Source organism: Martes martes (assembly GCF_963455335.1).
Source record: "Martes martes genome assembly, chromosome: 8".
Lineage (NCBI taxonomy): Eukaryota > Metazoa > Chordata > Mammalia > Carnivora > Mustelidae > Martes > Martes martes.
This window is the reverse complement of record NC_137895.1, coordinates 34,757,876-34,766,657: the sequence shown is the minus strand read 5'-3', so window position 1 is coordinate 34,766,657 and position 8,782 is coordinate 34,757,876. Positions and strand designations below refer to the sequence as shown.

At 34.6% G+C, this 8,782-nt stretch overlaps 1 pseudogene across 1 annotated transcript; it reads right to left on the bottom strand.

Annotated features, from left to right (window-relative positions):
- Positions 1-431: 431 nt before the first annotated feature.
- Positions 432-3,573, bottom strand: LOC308347034 (ribosome biogenesis protein NSA2 homolog; annotated as a pseudogene). Its single transcript has 2 exons — positions 3,542-3,573; positions 432-1,241 (listed from the first exon to the last, which is right to left on the bottom strand). The product of its transcript is annotated as a ribosome biogenesis protein NSA2 homolog (transcript).
- Between the last annotated feature and the right edge of the window lie 5,209 nt (positions 3,574-8,782).

The window sequence follows — 8,782 nt, the reverse complement described above, 5'->3', positions numbered from 1 at the left end:
TAAGGATCCTTGGTTCCTTTTATAGGAGAATGGTATATAGAAGCTGAGATCTTGACACCAGGTGTGTTTTTTTCTACTGGGGTAAATCTCATCATTTCATTTTACTTATTTACTTTCTAACTTAAAACTATGTGTGGATTAGGCTCTCTTTTTGCTTGTTATCTCATCATTTTAATGAGACTACCCTGACTACCCAATTTCATGGTGAAATATTCCCCTCCCCCAACCTCCATTACAAATTCCCATTATCTTTTTTTTTTTTAATAAGTGTCTATTTTAATGTTTTTCACAATAGAATAAATGCTTCTCTTGATGACTTCAGATATTGTAAGGCTGTTTGGTAGTATTCAGAACTACCACAGTAATGGTCGTCTTCCTGATTGGTGTGTAGTCTTCAGTAATTATAAGGAATTACTTGTCTGAAACTGCTGTCAAAAAAGCAGGACTGCATTTATGCTTCCATCATTTTTAGGATTGTTGGTAAACTGGGCATATTTTCCCCAAATAACTTTACCTCCTTGTGTCACAGGCCCAGCTCGCTCACAATCACCTCAATTACAGTACCTTTGGTAATAACACCCAAAGTTGTATATAGTGGGGGTGAAGGATTTTTTTTTTTTTTTTAACACCAAGTATTGGCAGGCAAAAGGTCGCTTTCAATTCAGGATATGTTACATGGGCCTTTTTGAAACGTAAGTCCATTGGCCTAGTGAATCTTTCATATTAAGGTGGTTTTCAAGTAAAGCCATCTCCAACAAAGCAGACTTTAGTGACCATTCTCTTCCATGCTTTCTTCTTTCTCTTTCCTGTTCTTAATACTTCTGTTTCTCCCTGGGGGCGAACTTTGGGTAAAGGAACTTCCCATTTTCCCACTTTCTCTTTTCCTTTTTGTTTAATCATATTGGAAAGTACTTTAGCTCGGGACTGTCCCTCCCTGTCCAGTAGATACACAGGTACTGCTCCTTGTGGAGTCTTTTCATCATTCTTTTGTTTGGTGTTTTTCTTTTCATGCATCTTGATAGTCTTTTTCATTTGTATTTTCTTAGCATGGTGCTGTTTATGGTAGAGCTTAGCTTTCAGACCAATCATCTTTTTTGCCTTCTTTGAATGTTCATGAGCCTCTCAACCTTCTTTCTTTCTCTTTTTCTCATGGTAATCCAAACAATAGCCATAGCGCTTCCAGCGTAACTCAATATATTCATTTTGTGGCACGGTGAGGGCTGCAGAGCCTTCGGGTACGGCTGTGGGGGAGCAAAGAAGCTCTCAATTTTCGGATCTCCCAGACCCACGAGCTAACTCCATGCAAGCCGCGATGGGAAAAAGATTCCCATTATCTTTTTATAGTGTTTCCTCTTTCATAGCACATTCAAAAATGTTACAGAATTGGGGCACCTGGGTGGCACAGTTAAGTGCTGACTCTAGGTTTCAGCTCAGGTCCTGATATTGGGGTCATGAGATCAAGCCCCTAGTCAGGTTCTATGCTCAGTGAGATTTCTGCTTAAGACTCTTTCTCTGCCTCTGCCCCTCCCCTTTCTCTAAAATAAATAATTATTTTTAAAAGTTATAGATTTTACTTATATTTTTCTGAGATTTTTTTTTTTCCCCTAAAGATTTTGTTTGTCAAAGAGAGAAAAAGAGAGAGCACACAAGCAGGGAGAGAGGTAGGCAGAGGGAGAAGCAGGTTCCCCACTGAGCAAGGAGCCCAATGAAAAACTTGATCCCAGGACCCTGGGATCATGACTGGAGCTGAAGGCAGATGCTTAACTAACTGAGCCATCCAGGTGTACCCTGAATAGTTTCAATGTCTGTTTTCTCCTGCCCCTAAAATTTATGTTTTATGAAGGCAGGGATTTTTACTTTGACCATTACTGTATATATAGCATACAGAGCAATATCTAACACAAAGGCGGGAGTCAAAAATATTTGTTGAAAAGGTATGGATATTTGCAAGAAAAATTTAAGATCTAAATACATTTTAGCTTTCATGTCATCAAACATTAAATATCTCAAATTATGTTTAAATGTAAAATAGAGCAATTTAGGCAATTCTTTTAATAGGATTGGAAAAATACAAGAAAATCAGGAAACTGTACTGTTAAGATTATTTATTAAAGGCCACAAACTTAGTGTATTTACATGTTAAGATGTAGATAATTGTACCTAAACATGTAAATAATTTATCTTTAGTGGAAGTTTATTTTTACCAGATAAGACATACTCATTTAGTATCTAATATTGCAATCAAAACCTAATTTCATTCATTAAACTGTCTGTAAATATAAGGTCATCAAATACTGTCAACTAATTTTACCATCTTATTGTTCTGTAATTAAATAATGAGTTGAATAAAATATTTGGCATATGCTCATTTCATGGTTGCATAAAAGTCATAGTTTTAACCTTTGAAACTACACTTCAACCAGCTTGCTGCATTAAATGAGCATTAGCAAAATAACAATAGTTAAGAGCTTATCTGATCTTGATTCAGTTAGAACAAAAAGAGACAAGAAATAAAGTTTAAGTGAAAACTTTATACTCTTGAAAAAAATCGTTTGCTATAGAAGTGATTGTGAAAACTTATGCATCAATTTGATAGTGCATGGAATTTAAATGTGCTTTAAATATGAGTTTATGCAAAATGATGCAATTATAGTCTAAAATTTGAATAGGAATCTATATCAATGTTCCTAAACTGTGATTCACAGTTTCTCATCTACTACTGCTTCAAATACCTGAAAGCAGACTTTGATGATTCAAACCCTATTATAAATACCAAACACAAAAAGGAAGAAAAAGTAATACTATTTAAGAATCATAACTCTAGAGTAAAAAGAAAATGTTACATACAAAACAAAACAGAGACTACAAATTTAACTGGAAAAAAAACCCCACCTTGATCCTTTCAATATATTGATATATTCACGAGACACCTTGTCATAAATAATTTCCTAGCCATGCAGTAAATTATACAATATTTTCTTGACAATTAAGTTTACTGGTAATATCTTAACAGTATTTAAGAGAGATAATTCTTTCTCTCTACTGTCTTTTTCCTTCCTTCTCACAAAAACATTCACATTCATCTTCATAGTCATCCACAAACACACCCAGACTCACAAACACATACACTCATGAATTGAACTTTTAGGCATTAGGAAGGATGCCAGATGAAATGCAAGATTGGTTTTTCGTCTAACCATGTCAATCTAAATATATATAAGAAGTAATCATTTATATACAAAGTAGGTATTTATAAATGATAATTTTTGTCTTTTAAAATACATGCTAATAACAGTATTTCAGTAGTATATAAAATTTTGAGAAAAAAATCAGTAAGATCAATTAAGCTTCAGGAATATTGGCATGTTTTGCCCTAAGAGCTACATATAATGCAAAATAAGCTGTATTCTTAAGGAATGTAATTTTATCAGTTGATTGATTTAAAAAAATCATATTTATGAAGAAAATTGTTCAGAGAGATAACCAGCACTGTGCTGGAGTCAGCTTTTACCAGCTTATGAGAGCTGAATGTTCCTGTTACGTCCCATCTCTGTGTTCCATCTTTCCTGACATGTTGGTAGTTAGAAATCAATCATGGTTGCCATATTTACACAATGAAAATTGGAAAGCACTATACATTAAAAGGTTGTCTATGTGTGTGTATCTTTTGGTTTATTTTTTATTAAAGATTTTATTTATTTATTTGACAGACAGAGGTCACAAGTAGGCAGAGAGAATGGCGGGAGGGGGGGGTGGGCAGCAGGTTCCCCACTGAGCAGAGAGCCCAACACAGGGCTCAATCCCAGGACCCTGAGATCATGACCTGAGCCAAAGGCAGAGGTTTAACCCACTGAGCCACCCAGGCGCCCCTATGTGTGTGTGTTTGAATAGCTGATCACTAAAAATTAGCCAGCAAATCCCTGAATATCATCTAACCCTTGCACATTTAGCAACACAGTCATCTGGTTTTCTGTTTTGAAATTACACATTTCTTTCTTTCTTGAAATATATTATTTTTCTCTTGTAATTATAGAAGTCATTGATTAAAAAGTGTGATTATTAGTAAAGAATTACTTTTGTTTGATTTTCATAGCATGAAAAAAATAATGAAGAATAGCTTCAAAATATATTTTACTGTTTGAATATTCAAGTTTGAATTAATATTTTTAGGAGTCGTGGTTTTCATTAAACTGAAAATGCTCTTTAGAAATTTTCTAGTCACTCTTTTTTTTAAAATATTTTATTTATTTATTGACAGAGAGAGAGATCTCAAGTAGGCAGAGAGGCAGGCAGAGAGAGGGGGAAGCAGGCTCCCCGCTGAGCAGAGAGCCCGATGAGGTGCTCGATCCCAGGACCCTGAGATCATGACCTAAGCCAAAGGCAGAGGCTTTAACCCACTGAGCCACCCAGGAGCCCCTCAGGTCACTCTTTTTCATCTTTCAGTGAATTTAGAAAATGTCAAAATTGATCTGCTTGATCAATTTCCCCATTTAGATAACTTTTAAAAGACCAAAAACAAAACAAAACAAACAGATGAAACTCTTGGGTAGATTAGATTATGATTGAGATGCCCATCTTAAACCTTGTGAAAAAAAGTTGAGATAATAAATAAACAAAAAGGTGTTTAGCAAGTCAATATTTTCTCTCTGGGGACATACTTCTTTATCAACTAGTCAGAGAACCTTCTGTCTTTATGTTAGTTTTGAGTTCGGCAACATCTGTGCTGTTTTTCTTCCATGACCTAAGGAGCTACAAAATGTGGTCTCACTTATACCATTGTTCCCTGGAGTAAAGCTGGAGACTACAAAATGAAGCCGGTAAAGCCACAAGAATATATTTAATTGTATTTACTTCTAGGATGTATGTAGACTTTTAGAGTAGTAATTTGCATCCCTAAATCAAGAAAATTTTAAAAAGAAAAGCTGCTTTTTTGGTACCATTGTTGTTATCATTGTTGCTCAGAAATGTAGGGTATTGTGTTACAAGGAAAATCTTTTTTATGGTAAAAATTCTTTTTTTTTTTTAAATTAGATCTTAAAGTGCATCGAATAGATCTGTATTCATTATTGCACAAATTTTCCCCAAATCTCACGTGGAAGACAAAAAAGGAGATAATATTTTAGGGAGGGAATTGGTTGACTCACATTCTTTCTAGGACGCGAAGTTTGTGATTAATATATGACAACTTGAAAAACAGGATGCAGTTCCACTAGACTAATCCATTGAAGACAGATTTCACCATAAATACAGCCAGTCAACCCTCTGTATTCATGGATTCTGTTTTTTCAAATTTGCCTACTCAGTAAAATGTATTTGTAATCTCCAAATGAAAGCTCGTGACACTTTGATAGTCATTTATAGACATAAGTAGAGAAGAAAAAATTTGAGTTATTTCACTCACGTGTTCGCAGCTAAGGTTTTTCTCTTCTTTCATTTTTTTTTTTTCAAAATTTTTCGGTTTCCTGTTATATTGTAAATTAGTGTTCTTTCTGTGGTCTATTTCATGCTACACTTTTAAAATTTTGTGCTTTCTGTTGGTGGTTTTGCTGTTTAAAATGACACCCATGCATAGTGTTGTAGTGGGTTTCTTGTTCCTAAGTACAAGCAGGCTGTGATGTGCCTTAGGGAAAAAATACGTGTGTTAGATAAGCTTCCGTTAGGTAGGAGTTACAGTGCAGTTGACTTCTACTGAGTTCATTGAGTTCAATATTAATGAATCAATGATGTGTTAAGTAAATGCATAAAACAAGTCATCTAATGATCAATTTCTGAAAATGTGACCAGAGACTCACAGGAACTTAACCCTGTATTTTTCCTAGGAGAAATGATTCAGCACTAATTAACTGAGCATTTGTAGCCATGTTACAGAATATAACTATGATAAATTATAAGAATTGACTGTATCTTGAAGTAATTAATGTAGTGAGATAGAATGTCACACCTAAAAGAAATTTTGTGGAGAACTGTTAATTTTCACTAAAGCTTTTATATCAGTAGGTGATACTCTTTATTTGAACAAAAGAGATATTCATAATCACAATTTTAAAAGTAACAATAATGATACAAATTGTAAAGCCACCTTAAAATTGTCAATTTGATAACTATCTGTTGGCCAAAGCATCCTAGAAGTTTGGCTCCTTTTGGGAGCAATTGTTTTTGATAATCAGTCATAGTTTTGTATACTCTAGTTGATAAAGACATTCAATTATTAAGATTACTCAACTCAGTTAAAAACTATAATACATAGAAAAATGAGGAGGGGAGACTGGGTGGTTCAGTGGGTTAAGCCTCTGTCTTCGGCTCAGGTCATGATCTCAGGGTCCTGGGATCGAGCCCCGCATCGGGCTCTCTGCCCAGCGGGAGCCTGCTTCCCCCTCTCTCTCTGCCTGCCTCTCTGCCTACTTGTGATCTCTCTCTCTGTCAAATAAATAAATAAAATATTATAAAAATAAAAGAAAAATGAGGAAAATGGCTAATAGGATCTAAATATTCAGGTCATCTGTATTTGAAATATAAACTCCTACAATTTATGTCTATCAAAAAAGTTATTGTCTTTGTAATATTAAACTATGTAATTTAATAAGGAGGAGAAAAATAGCTACCATATATTGAGTACTTATTATGAAGAAGATGCTTTTTCTTGCTCTTTATATATATTATTCCATTTTGCCCAGTAATCACTGTATTAAGTAAATTATATTAGTATCCCAATTATACATTTAAGACTACTAACAGTCCAATGTCACTCAACTGGTAAGGAAAAGACTCAAATTTATAAGTGGGTAGTCATAACTCCACAGCCAGGAAATAAAGCCATAACACAGATAACCTTTTATCTGATGAGATTTTATCAGTATGTGAAAGTCCCATTTTCAAATCTGTTCTCCATCTATGACACCTAATATATACATATACATATGGTTTTATGATGTTCATTCTCAATAAACAATCCCTATTTCAACCCAACAAAGAAAAGCAAACAAAATAATTATTTCCTGTCCATTCTCACCAATTGATCCCCCTTTAGGATATTTGTAATTTGAAATGTTTCAGTACACCAACATTCAATACTATTAATTAAGAAAGAGAGTGGTCATGAATATAATTACATGTGAATTGGACTGAAAGTATAAGATACTTCAAAATAAAATTTGTCATACACTTTTTAAGGAAAATAGTTCTCTAGGTTATTGGAATGGCTATTTAATAAACAATTTAAAGAAACATAATAGTAACAGCTCCAGAAAAGAACTCCTCATGAATTTGGTACACATATGGGCACCTTTATATTAAGCAAAACTGATGACAAAAACAAGCTTTTTTGGAACAAAAACACCAAAACTACAACATCCAGATGTTGTACTCTATTCTTGATGAAATTCTCAGATAAATTTGGTTATGTTTTTCTGTTTGTTTAATATGCTTTATACATCATTTTAATAAAGTTATCATTATTCTTGTTTTTTCTTGTTGCAAGGAAGTGTGAGATTTCTCCCTCATTTTATTTGAGGCAGGATTTCCACATAACCTCAACCCCACTGGGTATCTTTCCAATTTTTTCAAAGAAATAGGTTTTTGACACTCTATTTTATCAATTCAGTGGGACTTTTAGTTCAGATATTACTGCGGTTCTTTTAGTTCAGTTAAAATCATTCGGAGAAGACCAAGCCAGATGATCAAATGCAATTCTTCCTAAGGGCATCACAGTACAACAAATGTATTTGTTTTGGGATTTGTGACTAGTAGCAGTCTCTGTTTATAAATACAGATTATGCCACAGGTATTAGTGACACTCTGTCACACCATATCACACAGTTGCCACTGAATAATTTTAAGGTGTCTGATTCTCATTCTTTCTGTGACTGTGTTATAAGCTGAAGATTTTGCTACACTGAAATAAAATTCACGGCAAACATGAATTCTATCCACCCCTTGGTCATGTCCGTCTCTGTTTAGTCATGGGCATCCAAAATGACATCAAGGGCAGAAATTTCTTTTCACCCGCAGAGAAAACACATTTCATCTGATTTCATCTGTTCCCTTCCTTTTTTTTTTTTTTTTTTTGTTCCCTATAGTAGAAGAATCTGTCTTAAAACACTAACCAATTTATTACCTTCTGTAAAGTTTTGTGGTGAACTAGGCAGAGCTGAAATCAATGGAAAGTCTTTCCTGCAAGGCTTTTTAGGGTTTGATTCTCCTCCCATGGAATTTGCCAGGAAATCTCAATTATAGTTTGAGCTTTGCTGGAGGGTGTGACTCCCTGTGGGGAGCATCTCTTACAACGGGGATGAAGACCCTCCCTGCTGGACTGGTTCTGGAGTAACTCAGAGGATAAAGAGACAACATGGTCTCAGGAGCCTCTGTCCAGATATACGGAAGAGGGATTTAGCAGCCACTGCCAGGTCTTAATTAGAAACAGGTGCACTGAATCCTTCACCAACAGCTCAATTTCTGTCCTTCTTTACGTTTTAGTGGTGTGTTCATGTTTGACAATTCGACCAAAAAATGCAGATATCTGACTATAATAGAAGGGAATATGAAGTCAGGGAAAAAGGTGATTCTGGGAAATAAATTCTAGGATTCAAAACCACATATAATGGAGTTGCTTTTTGAGTTCATATAAGATATTAATTTGTAAGACAGAAATAAATTACCCATAATTGTGCTACATAAACAGACTTCCTAGACAATGAACACATTCAAGTCTGAAGTAGTCATTAGTAAAACTCATGGAAAGAAGATACAGATGTGTGTAGTTGTTCTCAGACATGAGGAAGACATG